Genomic DNA, 18,020 nt, shown 5'->3' with positions numbered 1-18,020 from the left:
AATAAAAGAAACCAATGAGAATTAAGTCTCCTAGAAGACTATTGGGCAGTCTCCCCAGGGGTCCAATGAGCATTCAGGAGCCCAATGGCTTGCCTGATTCCTATTGGCCAGGAGGCAAAGGGGTCCAATGAGAGTTTAGTTTAATTATTTAATTACCTAAAGCTCTCACAAAAGGGGAAAGGGGGACACATGTCAGAAGGCTATCACTTATGCTGCTTATTATCTATTGGCTTGACTTGGGGAGGTCCAATGAGGCAAAAGCCAGACCAATTTAGCAGGAAGGGCTCGCCCAAGAGAGAGAGGGGGGTGATTTTTGCTTGGCATTAACACACACACACTCACACTTGACCATGTGTGAAGAAAGAATACTCTATCTCCTCCCAAGCTTTAATGGAGAGCTCATCACCTACTCCAAGCTTGTGATGTAGAAGCCTACATCAACACTCTCTTGGCATGTGGATGCAAATCCAACCAAGAGCCAAGCTTCAATGCATGCTCATCTTCTCTACCAAGCAAATTACTAAGCTAATCTATGCTAATATGAGTGATTATGTGAGGAGATGTACATCTTTCTCGTAAGATACTCCTTCTTCCTCTCAATCTACTCTCATACCCTGCTAGCTCTCACCATCTTCGAAGGTGTGTGAGGTCTTGGGTCTGAGAACGGGGATAATTCAAGTTGTGTCGTTAAGTGTTTTGCTTAGTGCATGAAGCTTCCATCTTCATTGCACTAGCTAGTCTTGAAGGAACACAAAGAATTGTATTGTACAATGTCTCTCTTGATGGGAGAAACCATAAACAAAGCCTTTTGGAGGGGGGACCGGCTCCATGCAAATCCGGTCCTCAACTGTTGTCAATAGCTTAATTTCTCTCTCTTTTGAAAGTATTGTTGATGCTATCTAACTAGTTGTTATGCTTTTTGTTGCTCTCTCCACCCAAGCACTCTTGTAATCCTCATTAGGAATTTATTCTAATGAAATGCCCACTATGTTCATGCTAATTTCTGCTACACATAAGTTATTAGGCCATTAAATGTTACACAATTCCTGAAGAAGTCTCGGACACTTTTTCACAATCAACATCCGAAATTTCTTCTTCCTCAACTCACTCGGAAACCGGAACGACAATGCGCTATAAGCATATACTCTCTTTTTACAAGACTAACCGTCATGGAGCCCAGGTTTACTTGGATCCTAACGAAGAGTATGCTATTCGCATTGATGACCATGGTATTGAGTTTGAAGAAGAGGTTAGGGAAAACAAAAAAGGAAAAATGTACATGAATCGAAACGAACTCAATATGTACAAGTCAAAAATCCTTACGTGGTAGACAAATGGGGATTAGAAGTAAACACTATAATCCCAGATATGTGAGCAAAAGAAGGACCACCAACTTTAGAATTCGAGGGATATGATCAAGTAGACTTGAAGCCTTTGAAATGGCTTAGTACAGATAATCCTAGGATCGGAGTCTATTGTTGGGAAGATAGAAACATAAAAGATCTTTTGTGGACTTCTCATGCTAGACCATGACAATTAACGACCATGAAGATCATCTATATCTTCAAGATCAAAGATGAGGGATCTGCGGATCTACCAACTTACTTGTTTAGGGATTGTTATAACAACAACTTTGTTATGATGACTCCTGAGGAGGTAGAACAAACCAAATACCAGGGGTATTCAATACGAGATTGGATATCGTGTCAGGGATCAAAAACCACTCTAAGAGACGAACATCGTGCGAGATCATTTGAGAGTAATGTGAAGAAACTAGAAACCACCTCATCACGTAGAAAATCGGGTGACACTAAGGCCAGTCTAGGGCTACATGAGTCACTATTTCCGACAGACTGGTTTGAAGGACTCGGAACAGGACCAACTCCCAGAAGACCTGGAGTTGAACCGAATAGACGTGTCAGACCAACTGATTTTCAAAAATGGATCAGAAAACACAGTGGGTTTGGGGATCCATATGACCACTTAGCAAGCTTTAAGCAAGTGCTAAGATCAGAGCGTATATTCGATTTTCATACTCAATTTGAGAGGTTTGGAATGACATTAGAAGGAAAAGCTTTGACATGGTTCCAAAACATTCCACCAAGGTCGATCATGGACTTGAACACATTAGCTCAAGGATTTGTAGCTACTTGTTCTAAAACAGATATTAAACATAATACACTAGCTCAAATCTACAGCTTTAAACAGAAACATGGTGAGTTTGTTAGGGATTGTGCAACTCGAATGAAACAATACATTTCCAGATGCCCAGAGATGGAGATACCTATAGAAGAACAACTTGTATCATTGTTTCTGGAGGGACTGCTAAACAAAGAACTTCATGCTATACTCTATAGTAAAAAGCATACAACCCTAGAGGCGTGTGTGTCTGATGCTATTGACCTAGGAGACAATTGTGAGATCTTCAATGAAGAGGATGTCCCTAAGGATAACCAAAGCGAGAGGACAACATCCACAAAACCAGCACAAGTGGGAACGGCTGCTGCGGCACCACTGTCAGCCATCGAAGATATGCTAAAAAGGATGAATGAAATGATGAACAATATGCAAAAAGAACCTATGAGAGGACCAAGACAGGGGATACCCCCACAGGGACAATCAATTAGGCCACAAAATTATGTGCAATCGAGGGTAAATGGACCAACCACGAGACCCATGAGTGCTACTTCAGACCAAAGTATGATGGGAATGTTCAGTACGTAGCCATGAGGCCCCAGGGACAGCACATGTATAGATATCAGCCTAATATGGCCCAAGCTCAAAGACCACCAATGGGTATGGAAGGACCTCAACCTGTGTTGGGACAACAACCTCCTTGTCTAGAACATAATGCGGTGCCTGTAAAGTACATGCACTCAGAAGGAGTCATAGATGAACAAGCATTAGTACCTGTTACACCCTATGCAGAGCCTAGTCCATCTATAGTAATGGTAGAGGGAGACTGGTATAGTCCACATCCACCACCAATGGAGGAAACCATGACTTATGCTCCATCAGAGCTCACACCAATGTACTATGTAGCTAATCAAGGTGTCAGACCTCCGGAAGACCCATGATGAAGCCTAGAACAAGAAACTGTCATAATTGTGGTGCTGATGACCATTGGAAGAACGAATGTCCAGAGCCTGACAAAAACCTCAAACCAATTGAAGCCTACTACATACAATGTTGCAAAAAGGGAGGACACTTTCTGGAAGATTGTCCTAAGAATTCTTTGAACAAGGGAAAAATTGTAGTCAACGTAGTCCAAGTGATGCCTAGTAGCTCATCAGAGAGCGAACCGATTGTTCCAATCAAGGTAATCACTAGAGCCCAGGCAAAGAAAAAGAAACACAATTCCTCTGATGATTTGGAGAACGCGAAAGGTTCTTCTCAAAGAATCAAAAGGAGCAGAAGCTAAAGATATGAGATGAGAAAACAAAAACAACGTGTTGAAAACGAAGAGAAAGCAAAAATTCTAGCCCAGGACAAGTTGAAAGAAACTGGCAGTGAATTCAAGGAAACAACCATAAAATCTGGAGGATCCATTCTGGTTGATAAAATTTTTGAGCCTATTTATGCCGCCTTGGAAGCCTACCAAGCAGGCCTTAAAGGAGGACAAAACATGGAAAACAAATGGAAAAACTATCCATCTCCATACATGGAAGCAGCTAAGCTGGAAGCCTATCAAAACTAGGTAAGAATCACGCAAGAAATGTTGGATAAACAAAAACCCAAGCTTGAAAATATTGCAAAATCGGAAGAGCTTGCGGTAGAAGAAACGAAAGTAAAATCCGATGTGGTGGCAGAACCCCACCTTGAAACAAATGAACCAGAACTTATAGTGCCGGACAGCGAAGATGCATTAGATGGAATTCCATTCGTAGAGGAAGATTGGCTAGGACACTTATGGAAAAAGGTAAGAGAGATCATGATAGGAGCCTAACTTTAAAGTCAGCTCCTATAGAGGAATTTTGGTTGGATAACCTACCACCTGATATGAACATGGATTTATAATCCTTATATGAGGATTGCGGATCGGAGGCTTTAGGAATATCTAAACTTATGACATTAAAAACATTACCTTCTTACTTGAGAGATAACGAAGATGAATCTATCATTTCCAAGACCACTCAAGTAAAAAGAGCCAAACAGACCCTAGAAGTAGACAACTTTCATTCAATCATGTCTACACCTATCCAATGCACTCTTACTTTGGGAGAACTATTGAAACTCAGGCCATACTTATGGCATGATTTACAGAAAACCCTAGAGAAGGTGGGGATAATGGGGTTAATCTCTAAGTATCTGGGAAACTCAAAAAATGAAACGGAAAACCAAGAGATTCGATCACTTTCTATGAACAAGGTTGGAGAATATTATGAAGGGGAAGAAGGAAACACTACCCTCCCAGTGAAATATAATGACATTGAAACCATGGCGATACTGGATAGTGGAGCTGGCATAGCCATAGCCACTAAAGCAGTATGGGAATCCTGGGGATAGCCAGCCATTAAACAAACGCGAATGAAATTGCACTTGGCTGACGGTCACGTTGAGAGACCACTAGGGCTACTAGAAAAAGTGATAGTCAACTCCTGTGGAATTGAATATCAACACACTTTTGCCATAGTAGACTTTGGGAAAAAACTCAACTATGAAATCATATTGGGAAGACCTTTCATGCGACAGGTACAACTTATCCAAGATTGGGGAAACGACTATCTGTACTTGAAACAAGTGGGATCTATAACAAGGGTCAATCTAAAAGATCACACCTATAGAGACGTCTTGAAAACACCCATCTAAGAGTTTGATTCAGTCTCTTTGATTGAAAATAAACTCCCATCTTGGTTAAACGAAGACACTCCTATTTGGATGTGTGGAGCTTCAGAAAATGGAAGCTTGAGACGAGAGGAATGTATCCTAGAAAGGGACTGTACAGACGAAGCCTACATACCTGAACCCTTTTCAAAACATTTATTCGAACCATTCAAGTGGACTCAAACCTTAGCGACAATGGATGTATGTGTGAATACGATACGTCTATGCCTACTCAATTTTGCAATGAGGATGGCTACGACATAATTCCCATCCAAATGATGTCAATCCTTAAAATTGAAAACAAAGATGAGGAAACAAAGGACTTGCTAAACGCTCAACAAATATTTTTTGACCTTTATTATGATACAACTGATGATTTAGATGAATACTCAGCTACCTCAAAAGATTCGGGGTCAGAAAAAGAACATACGAGGGCTCAGCTACTCTTAAAGGGAGGAGAGGAAAAGTTTTTTGACTTTCCAAACCAAAAATCAAGAAGAAAAAAATGGTATAGAAGAAAGAGAGACACTAAAATTGTGAAAGCACGACCTATGCCATCAGTCTCCAGTAAAACATATTTCCTGATGCAGATAGATGCTAATGATATCCTTCAAACAGAAACTCAGAAATGTCTCAGACATCGAGAAAAGCAAGGAAGGGTACTCATGAAGAACATCAGGATAAAAAACCACTCATGACCAGAGTCGAGCGAAAAAAGAAATATCAAGAGTTGAAAAAGCTCTAAAGGAGATATACACCACCGAAATGGAAACCACAGAAGAGGATGCTAAGGATGTAATGCATGTTCCATCCCATTACAAAAAGTATACTCTCCAAGATCGGAAAATCATAATCGAACAACCTGTTAGGCAACTACGGAAACAAGGCGAGTCTTACGAAGGACCTGAAAACGCTAAAAGGGTAGACTTGACTGAACCAGGAGAAGAGCCTAGACCGGCTTACATTGCAAATGACATAACAGAAGAAGAAGAAAAGCTTTTGTTGAGCTTGTTAAAGGAATACTGGGATATCTTCGCTTGGTCTTACAAGGATCTCAAGGGTGTCGATCCAGAAATCTGTCAACATACTATACCCATGAGAGACGATGCAAAACCAAGTAGGCAAAGACCATACACTTATAACAAAACATTTGCCAGAAAGATCAAAGAAGAGATTGAAAAACTGAAGGAAGCCAAATTCATTTACGAAATTGAACACACAAATTGGGTGTCTCCCATTGTGGTAGTACCTAAGAAGAATGGGAAATTATGAGTGTGTGTTAATCTCAAAAAAGTGAATGCAGCTACCATTAGAGACAACTTTCCTCTTCTGATAATTGAGCATGTTTTAGAACGAGTGGCAGGAAAAGAAGCCTATAGCTTCTTAGATGGTTTTTTGGGATACAATCAACTCTTGGTTGACCCAAAAGATTAGCATAAAACTGCTTTTGCAACAGAATGGGGTATATTTGCCTATCGAGTTATGCCGTTTGGATTAACTAATTCTCCAGCCACATTTCAGAGATTGATGAGCCATGCTTTCAAAGAATATATTAGGAAATTCTTAGAAGTATACATGGATGATTTATGCGTACATTTGTCAATCCGAGCTGATCATTTTTAACACCTCAAAAAGGTATTTGAGAAATGTAGACTTTATAAGATTTGCTTAAATCCTAAAAAGTGCCCATTCATGGGAAGACAAGGGAAAATCCTAGGACATATAGTGTCTAAAAATGGCATAGCTACTGATATTGAAAATATTCATGTCATTGCTCAATTGCCTAGACCAACAACAATCAAAGGGGTACAAGCCTTCATGGGACATTGTGGATATTACCGACGGTTCATCTACATGTACGCTATAATTGCAAAACCCATGTATAGATTGATTACGCACTTTGAATGGACCGAGGCATGTGAAGAATCCTTCATGAAGCTTAAGCAAGCTCTCACCTCAGCTCCAATACTGAAAGCACCCGATTGGGATAAAGTATTCCACGTACATGTAGATGCTTCAAACTTTGCTATTGGTTGCATACTAGCCCAACCAGGAGATGGGAAACTTGAATTTCCTAATTCTTATGCTAGCCGACAATTGAATATGACAAAAAAGAATTACACTACCAGTGAAAGAGAAGGACTAGGAATAATCTATGCCGTTAAAAAGTATAGACATTACCTATTAGCCAACAAGTTTGTGTTTTTTGTAGACCACCAAGCCTTGTTATATTTGGTCAACAAATTATACAGCACAGGGAGAATAGTGAGATGGTTCATCATTCTTCTCGATTTTGATTTCACTGTGGTTGTAAAAAAAGGCATTACACATCAACAAGCAGATCATTTATCCAGGATTGTTTCAGGGGAATCACCTAAAGGGGTAGATGATGATCTACCAGATGCCTATTTGTTCTCCATGGAAATGATACCTAGATGGTCGGAAAACATTGTGTCATTGATGACAATAGCTCAAGTGGATTCACCACTTTCTATCACAATTGATTTAATTGAGCAATTGGCTATGTATCAATTACTAGCTGGAATGCTATATAAGAGAAATCGAGACGGGATATTGCTTTTATGCAATAACCCTGAAGAAAAGGATCAATACTTAGGTCAAGCACATGTTACCATAGTAGGACTTCACTTTGCGAAAGGCCGAACTATGCAATGAATCTTAAGACTTGGAGTATTTTGGCCGACTATGAGAAAAGATGTTAGATCTTTTGTAAAAGATGGCCCTCAGTGTCAAAAACAACCACCCATTCCTCATGGAACATTGTTTCAAATGTCACATGTTCCCAAGTGGATTAACTATTTGGTTACTTACTTATTGAGCCGAACATTTCCTGAGGATATGAGTAAACGCCATCAAAGAGCAATTGAAATGGAAGCAAGAGACTATTCTCTCATTGGGAACCAATTGTATCGGAGAAGGAAAGATCAACATTTGCGTCTTTGTGCAAATAAAAACGAGTATATTCCAATTATAGAACAAGCACATGCTGGATTAGCTAGAGGTCACTTTTCTAGTGAGACCACCGCAAGAGCAATCTTAATGGCAGGCATATGGTGGCCAACACTTTTTGCAGATGCCAAAGAATATGTTCGAAGGTGTGATGCTTGTCAACGAGCGAAAATGCCAACACGAGTAGACAGCATGCCCTTAAGACCAATGATGGGGGCTAGAGCCTTCGCAAAATGGGGTATAGATTTTGTTGGACCGATACAACCACCTGCTTATAGAACCCAAGCTCAATATATCATTGTAGCTACGGACTATTTGACGAAGTGGGCCGAGCTAAAGAGACTCAAAAGAATTATGCCAGAACCATTGCTGCATTCTTATATGAGTATGTATTCACAAGGTATGGACTGCCAATAGAGATTGTCAGTGATCGGGGAACTCATTTCCTCAACGAGGTAATAGAGTATTTGCTTAATGAGTTTATGGTTATCCATAACAAATCAGCTCCTTATCATCCACAAGCAAACGGACAAGCTGAGCATACGAATAAATTTCTTAGCTCAGTACTGACCAAAGTGGTTAGTTCAGGAAGGACGGACTGGGAAATGAATCTCCATGCTGCTCTATGGGCTTATCGAGTTTCATTCAAAACAACTCTAAATGCCACACCCTTTAACCTTGTTTATGGCCTTGATGCCATAGTGTCAATAGAATTTCTATTGCCACATTAAGGGTAGCACAGACTCTTGAGTGGACTAGACATGAATTGTCAGAAAGACTTGAAGATTTGGAAAAGCTAGACGAGCAAAGGCTAACTGCTGTAGCTCATATCTATGCACAAATGCAAAAACAAAAACAGTTTTTTGATTCCCACTTAATCACCAAAATCTTCAAAAAAGGGGACTTAATTTTAGTCTATTCTCTTAAGCAACACATTCCCAAGTTTAAGAAAAAGGGAAATGGACCATTTATCATTGAAGATGTATCTCCAAGTGGAGCAGTAAAATTGTCAACCCTAGATGGTGAACCAATGGCTAATTGGATTAGTGGATGTCGTTTAAAGAAATACAATTTGCCACTAACCAATGAATTGCTAGAGAGAATGCATGCAGCCAAACAAAGGAAGATGAAGTGATAGCAGGTTATTGATGAAGCCCAAGAGGAAGCTAGACTTCGGGTACTCAAGCGTAAAGCTGCTCTCAAGAATCAACACATACTGACTCCCATCAACACTTTGGAACTAGATGATCGACAATGGGAATTACCTAAAGACGCAATTTCAACAGATGACGACTTGTTAGATGGAATGGATCTGCGCATCAAAGTACAACTCAACAATCATAGCAACAATGATTTGGTAGACACAGGAGCTAGAGTGAATGCAGTCAGTTATTCCACATACAGGAAGGCAACAAGTCAAGCATTGACCGTAGGAATAACGACAATCAAAGGATGCAACAAGAATCCAACTCCAACATTGGGAGTAGTCAACTTGAACGTGGTAGTACATGGATGCTCATGTCCGCATCAGTTTGTATGCTTGCCAGATGAACACATGAATGAGATGATGATTCTTGGCATTCCTTGGATGCGTACATACAAAGCAGTACCAAATTGGGATATGAATCAGCTAAAGCTATTACTTAAATGAGGGCAACTCATTGTTCCTATTGCACCAAGCAAAGAGGAATGGAAAACAGGCAATCAGAAGACCATTCCGCGAAGAAAATCTTCTCCATCTCCTCGACAACCAAATGCTACAAGTAGCATGCAAGGAGTCAGGAAAATTTGGGTACCAAAATCACAACTTGGGGATAAACCAAATCAAATCTGGGTTCCTAAAACGTCACCAAAGAAACAGAAGACGGTTCCAAGGATTCGAGCATAGAATCGAGCATCTATGAATAAGGAACCTAACATGAAAAAGGTTTGGAAGAAAAAGGAGCACTTATCTTCTCCACACACCACGACACCAAACAAACAGTGGCGAGTTAAGTCTCAACAGACTCTAACACACCAGGCAACACCAAGCCGACCGAGCTACCAATGGCGCGAAAAAGCTCTACAACAGTCTAACGTGCTACCAATAGCTCAAGCAATCAGCGTGCTAAAACACCCTGATGGTACTATCAAAGAGAGAGCATATAAGCTACAAGATTTTCTCTTTGGAAGACATCATCAGCAAACCTCGACATCGGAAACCCTTGAGTTATTTACTCAAGACCTAGCTCTTGCACATCATATTGAGTTAAATTGCATTGATCTTCATATCATGGTAGAGCCAATCACAGCTATGCATAGACACAACTGTTCAACCCATGCACGTAGTCGTCCCGGAGAACGCCATCTAGGAGGGGTGGAAGGGTACTAAGTACTAAGTAATCAAGGGCAATGTTTGGAGAGAGAGGAAAAAGTTCCATGTTAATGTGTGATTTTTTAGCAAAATTACCTAATAATGCCTTTATAATTCATCATCAAGGAAAAATTCACTAATAATATCTTCCCGATGAGTGTAAATAGTGTATATATTGTCGGAAAATCATCAAAAATAGTCCTTTTTTGGGTATTTTTCATCATTTTTTTTTTATAAGGAGGCTTAAAAATGGAGAAATCCAACAAAAAACAATAAAGCCGTGTTTTTCAAGGGATTTTATTAATTATTGGATTTTCACTTTACTTTTTTAGAGCATTTTTCTATTTTCTTTGATTTTTTCAAATAAAAAGATAAAAAATTAATAATAAATAGTAGGAAAGCTCAAATGGAAAAATGAAAGACACGATGGTGATCAGAAAGGCAAAGCGGACAAGCACAAAAATTTTCAACGAAATCAGAAGATGGAAGCGGGAAGCCTATATTAGGCCGCCAAGCCTACTTCTGCAAAATTCTTGCAAAATGAGCTACAGGAATCCGATTTTGGAAATTTTTGAGCCTAACATAGATTTCACGGCCTAATAGTACTAACGAGGGAATCTGGGGGAAACTGGTTTGGGAAGTCCAGGTATAGATATCCAGCCTAGGCTAAAACCACCTCATTTCCACTTGGAGCCTTTGCAGAGAGAGCATTTCAGCCTCTTTCGCGCGACATTTCTGGAGCCCATAGTTGACCTTTTTCAACGCCGTCTCACACGATACATGCGGGGTAAGTTCTTTGCTCATCAATGATCCATTTTGTACGGCCGGTAGCTAGTCTAAAGCCCTAGAAAAAACCCTAGAAACCGAGCAGTGCACAAAGGCCTACGACCTAAAACTCACCATATCGGCTTGCCAACTTGACCAAATCAGATGGGATTTGAATCATAGCATGCCCAAAATAATAGAACCTTTCCAAACCATCAGTTGATCATTCGGTTGGGGTCAAGGGGGTCCCCAATAGAGAAATTAGGGTTTTTGGGAAAGGCCAGAATTCCGACCTGACTCCACAGACAGCTTGCTAATGAGGTTCATATACAATGTATATGATTGGTTTGGTGAAATCCATCAAGTAAATCCCTCAAAAAGCAAAAAACGGCTCGAAGGTTACAAAGCGTCAAATTCGACATACGAGACCAATCTGACTCCAAATGAGCCAAAATTGGACAGGTAGCTTCAAGACTATGTTATGGACAAGTCCAAAGCCTCACGGTTGACCGACCAACCCAATAGACAAAGTAATCACAAAAAACGGTGATTTCAGAGTCGACAGAGCACAAAGTGATGCCGGCATGACCAAACTTGAGCAAATTCAATTTAGGACTTGTATTAGGTGTATGAAACATGTTTAGGCCAAAATTTGTGGAAATTGCAAAGTTTTGTCACTGTAGTAAATAATCACGATTATTTACTATTGCATCATTTTTGCATGGAAATTGTCAATTCACCTCACCTATCATGTGTACACACCTATTACATGCCAAAAGTCAAGTATGAGCCAAAATGACCACCCATTACTTGCAAAATTGCCAAAAAATGCAAGAAGTCTGTGTAAGCCAAAATTTGGATTATGAACAACTTTTCTTGATCCAAATCACCTCATAATTCATACCCAAGCTCTATACCATGCCTAGAACCAATGCATGCCAAAAAAAATGTCAATTTTGGAAGAAAAGTTAATAATCATGATTATTTACTTTTTGATCAAAATTGGGGAATTTGGATATTTTGTCATCATACATCCAAAGTATATGATGTGATAAGCCCACTAACCAATTTTGAGTCAATTTGGATTTCAAAATCTCAAATTTTCTTTATATCTATTGTTTCAAAGACTTAAAGCCAAAATATGGTACCATTTTCAACCTGTGCATCCAAATGAGCCCATATTTCCCTCAGAGCATGTAATTGGCATATACTTCAAGCCTATAAAGCCAAGTTTGCATAAAAAAGAAATTTTTCCCATCTATAAATAATCGTGATTATTTACTTTGGTTGCAAATTTTTGTTTTCACCATATAGTTTTGTTAGGGCATGATTTTATGCATCTTTGCTTATTCAAAAATTGATTTGAAACAATTTGGAGCAGATTATCAGCATTTCAGTCTAAAGGACAATCTAGAGAGAAATTCGACAAATCTGCTAACTTTGCACTCTAATCACTGAACAGGAGCAATGCAAGCCGTGGAGAAGGCCAAGAAGAAGAAGTTAAACCAAAAGGAGAAACTGCAAGAACTGCCCCCGTATCAACTGGACCTCGAGTCAGTAAAGGCGGCAAAAGCATCCTATCTTTCTAAAGAACAGTTGGAAGAACACCACACCACGGTCTTCACTGGCAGGTTTAAGAGTGAAGAAGGGCATCAGGTAGAGTTGCAACTCTTGCCTAAAGAGGTCTATGATGTAGCAGCAAAGCCAAAAACCAAAGAGGCTAACCATAGGTTGGGGCTCCGACATTTCTATGAACAAGAGCCTTGCGGGGTGGACTTTCAGAAAGCTTATGAGCTTCTGTCCACAATCAAAGAAGATGGAACTCTCCAGATATCAGACAACCAAGGAAACAAGGTCGAGGTTGTAATTACAAAGGATATTGTGGCAGAGGCACTTAGACTGCTCACTGAAGTGATGACCATGTGGGCAAGAGACAGGAAGACAGCGGGCACATTTACCAAGGAAACAGTTGCGGCTACATTCGCCGATCTCATCCACAAACAGGTGAAAGAGCCATCCCGTCTGTACCATCAACACTTCCATTTCCTGGCAAAAAGGCCACCAAGGTACACAACACCAAATCATGCGGTGGCCACCACTTTTACATAAGTTCTGAAGTCAACAACAAGACAGCATGTGGACCACACGTAGTATGTTTTGACAACATTGAAGGCCACCAAGAAGGAGGGGAAAATAACATACTTGGCGCGTCAGAAGTATTAACAAGAATAGCCTATCATGCCATCGGCATGGCTGACAACCTACCGCCTGCCCCGGTTTAGAATACATGGATCTTGGCAGCTCAACCCTCTCCAAGAGCTACAAGATCAGGTAAAAGATCATTTAAATCAGATGATGAATTAGATGACAGCTCATTAGAGCGGCACAGCAGTGAAAGCTCTGACAACGAGGAAAAAAGATCTAGGAGGGACAAGATGAAGCGGAAAGCTGTGGCTGCCCACCAAGAGGAGTAAGCTCAAAAACAAGCAAGATTTGAAAGAGAAAAACAAGCGTATCAGCACACTAGGCAAGCACAGGGAAAAGACCCAGAAAAGTGGGTACCCACAGGCCTGAAAGGACCTAGAACAAAGCATCATACGAGAAAAGAGGCCGAGAATCCACAAGACTATTTAGAAAGAATGTACCAAGAGGCAGAAACCTTAAAGCTGAAAGAGGCCAAAGAAGCGGCAAAGAAAGCTAAGGAGGCGGCTACCCAAGAGCAAAGCCAGGCATCTCCCCGACACACCTCACCACCGTCGGAACAACAGGACCAGCCCATGCCTACTCCACCATCATCATCGCCAGGCCACAAGACCAATGAAGAAGCTGAGACCAAAAAAGGAAAAGATTTTGAATTCACCCACCAAACGGAAGCTACACAACAAGCTGACCACGCCGAAAAACATGAGGAAAAGGAAGCTGAACCAGAACCAAAGCAGATAGCCAAGGAAACTCACAAGCCGGCGGATGAAACTGATAAAGAGGAAGATACAGATAAAGAGCAAACCACTACACATGAGAAAGAAACCGAGACTGAGAAGGCAGAAAGGCCTGCAACCGAAGAAACGGTAAGCGTTGAGACCACACAGGTTATTTCCACTCAACCAGAAACTGTCGAGGTATCAAAGCCTCAGGAAGGCCAAGGAGAAGAACAACCATCCACTTCTACAGAACCACCAGCACTTACAACACAACAAGAAGCAACATAGGAGGCTGTTGGCACATCACAACTCACAAGAAAGGAGGAGTGATAGTCCAATGACAAAGTGATTTTACAAGTAAACGAGTATGCAAGGTAGATGCAAATCATGATAGAGAAACTCCGCTCAGCAGCCTTCAACCGCAATACAAAAGCCAAAGAACTCAAAATGGTCATCGATGCTCTTCAAGGAGAGCTCGACCACAGAATGGTTACTATCACTGATCTCCAAAGGCAAGTACAAGAGCTAAAGACAGAAGCAGAACAGCATCAGATAGCCGGAGACAAACAATAGAAAGAAATGGAGGACTTAGGTGACCTCCTTACTAAATTAGTTGATGCTTGCAAGGTGAAAGACGAGCAGCTGACAGAAGTGACAAATGAACTTCTTACCACCTCTCTGTCAGCTTAGAAAATTCAAGTACAGTTAGATGTCGCTAACGCTTCTCTCCAATATTCCGAACAAAGAATCAATGATCAGGACACTTTCTTGCGGCAAATAAGAGAAAATCCAGTCGTGGCCTCGATCAAGGGTACATATGAAGTGTACAAGGCACTTGAAAAGAAAAACAGAGATTTAGAACTGGAGTTGAAGCTTGAATAGTCACAACGCAGAGACCTGGCACTGATGCGGGTCCAAAGAGAGGAGGAACTCCTTAAGGAAATTGCAGAACTAAAAAGAATGAATCAACTCCTCAGAGATCGAAAGCCCGATACACAGGAAGAGGCAGGCACTTCAGAGCCACCCCAAATGGACATCCCCTCGGTCTCATTTGCTGAATTTGAGATGTAGTCTACAGCAGAGCCAAGTGGTGACAAAGACTTTCAAGTCTAAATTATAGACGAAGATACAGTGCCAATGGTCCAGCTGCCAAAGGCTGAAGAGGACGCACTGAAAGAGAAGATCACCTTAGAAGTGGATGAGCAGTGGAAGGCCGCTATGGATTGGGAGTTGAGAGTTTTACACTCTGTCAACGTCACTCAACTCACTCCCAATCAAATCAATGCTCAGTGGCACCAATAATCCCTGCCATACCCTCTCATCAAGGTAGAACTCTTACAGGTAAAGGAAAGATTATACAAGGATATGCAAGAAGATGGCGTAGATAAAGACCACCCAAAGTGGAGGCTAAGCTGGCTGAACAAGAATCCAAGATACCTGATTCTGTTCACAAGAGCACCTGCAGCCCTACAGAAAGATCCGACATTTTGTCCTCTACCTCGAGGAAGGACATGGCAAGCACATGAAGCACTACAGAAGAAGAGGCCAACATGGCTCAATTTTCCAGGCTGCCAGCTCTAGAGAGAGGCCAAGTGAGACAGAAGAATACATGGTGAAAACCCTAACGGGCACCTTGACATTCTTCAAGAGTCTGCCAGATCTCTTCTGTGCAATGCTATATAAGATCTGTAGGATGCTACTCACATGCATACAGGTTTTCAATGATCCTGAGCAGACAGGAGCCCCCTGGCTCTCATTCTTTGAAGGGAACAAAGGCCTTTGCTATGATCTAAGTGGGCAACCCTCAGAAGAAATTCTTTATGGATTTTATGCCCGATGCATGTTCATGCCCTCGCATAATATGCTAGCTTTTGAAGAGGCATTCTACATTGGCTTCTTCACCTGGCAAACGAAGATATTTGCGCCGGTGCTAAGCAACCTCACGTGAAGATTTGTAGGATACTCGATGGTGGAACTGAAAAACAGAGTCACCATGCAATTTTTGCAAGTGCCAAAAAAAGAATGCAAAATCAGATACCAAAAGGCACTGGAAGCACTAAAAGACCGCCTCGCCCGTCGTCAACCCGAAGATTACTTCAGCCCATAAAGCTATGTCAAGGGACGACACAGGCAAGGAGGGGGGAAAATGTTAGCATCAAGCTAACGCGAACACCATTTTTTGGAGTTCTCCTTGTTAAACAATTATTATTTTGATAAATTGGGAATATTGTAACTCCTATTTTCTTGGTAAACTTTGTAATTAATGAGCCGGGGCTACAAGCTTCCAGATTGTATCAGCCTGTCAATTCCCAACTTTGGTAGAACTCTAGATTATTACTTTTGACCACCCAAAAACCTTGGCTAAGGTATAAAAGCCAATTTTTGTAAGTTTTTGGATAAGAACTACACAGCGTGAGCTAACGGCACTCACTTCTCTCCTTCTCGCTCTTCCTACTCCCTCTCCGGTTGTCACATTGCGAATGTGTTTGTTGCATTGCAACCGAGGTAAGAGCTCTATGCATTGACGTAAGCCATTCACTGTATTTCATAGCTTTTGGCGTTGCCGACCAGCGGCCTAATTTCATCATACTTAGGAATTTACACTTTTAAATAAAAAACTAAGCATAGGCAGGGTATTGGGGCATCATTGCTAAGCATTTAGATGCATTCTGGGTCGAAAACAACTAGGTAAAAAATCCACTGCTGTTAATAATCGCGATTTTGGAACTTGACCTAAAGTGGGGTTTGAGGCCATAGGCATGTGTGCTTAGGTCTTGTAAACTTCTCCTAGAAGTTTTGTTATGTTTGGATGTCATTTGATGCTGCAACAGATGTGATTTGCTTGCCGATGAGCGATTGGATTTTGGTGATTTCAGTCACTTGAGTGTAACCTGAGTTAGATGCAAGTTGTTAGTTGTTTTTCGAGAGATTGACAACCTCTTGTAGCCTCTATGCACTAGTCAAGTCAGCTTCGTCCCATGGTTTGACAAATTAATCGTGGTTCTCGCTAATAGTGCAATAAGATAGGATGGTGAGGTTAGACATGCGTCCCACATCACCAATTTTTGTGGTGCCTTAAAAAATAACAAACTCAAAGTGTGTGTAGATCTCCAAAAAATGAACTCTACCACTATACAATATAGCTATCCTCTTTCCATCACTGATCACATGCTAGAACGGGTAGCTAGCAAGGAAGCTTATAGCTTTTTAGATGGCTTCTCTGGGTACAACCAACTGACAATACATCCCAAGGATCAACATAAAATAGCCTTTGCTACAGAATGGGGAATTTTTGCCTATAGAGTCATGTCCTTCGGCTTGACCAATGCACCAACAACATTCCAAAGTCTGTTGAGCCATGCCTTCAAGAAATATCTATGAAATGTTTTAGAAGTATACATGGTAGACGTCTGTGTGCACTCCACCAAACAAGAAAGTCAGTTTGAGCATTTACGATGTGTCTTTGAGAAATGTTGCATGGTCATCATCCCCACATTTTGGAGGTAGCTCACTAGGATGTCATCAATGAAAACATCTTGGAATCCATTTAGGAAATTAGACAACTCTAATTCCTCTTGATTCCCTTTATTTCTTCTTGTGAAAACATTAGAATCATTTACAAATTCTCCAGCAAAAATTAGAAACATTAGAATCATTTACAAATTCTCCAACAAAAATCATATACGCAAAAATAGAGATTTTCATTGACTTATCAAAAGCAAGCGTATTTTCCAGGGATATGGTGCTCTCCGATTCATTAGCTTCTATGTACATTCTCTTTTCCCTGTAGGTGAAGTAGATTCTCCTTTCATGGTACTTCATGTTGGCAACCATTCGATTGAACCATGGTGCCCCTAGGATAACATCCCCATGTTGGAGAGAAGAGATTTTAAAAATCTTCTTTCTTGACATAGCTTTGGACATGAAGCCTCAACTTTCCAATCAAGGGAGTAACGGAGGCTTCCTATCCCTTGAAATCTCCATCGACAGTTACAATATCTCCCATATCAAAAGCTTGAATGCCCAACTTAGTGGCCAACTCCGTTCATATAAAGTTGTGAGTAGAGCCAGGGTCAAAAAACATGAAGGCATCATGCTCCCTTTTTCCCAAGCATAGGAGAGTGATGAGCGTTTGCAAGAGTATGCTCTTTTGGAGCTTCAACCATGGAAGCTCTAGGAGTGTCATT

This window comes from Adiantum capillus-veneris, chromosome 17 (genome assembly GCF_014529385.1).
Source record: "Adiantum capillus-veneris isolate H3 chromosome 17, ASM1452938v2, whole genome shotgun sequence".
Classification (NCBI taxonomy): Eukaryota; Viridiplantae; Streptophyta; class Polypodiopsida; order Polypodiales; family Pteridaceae; genus Adiantum; species Adiantum capillus-veneris.
This window is presented reverse-complemented; position numbering follows the sequence as displayed.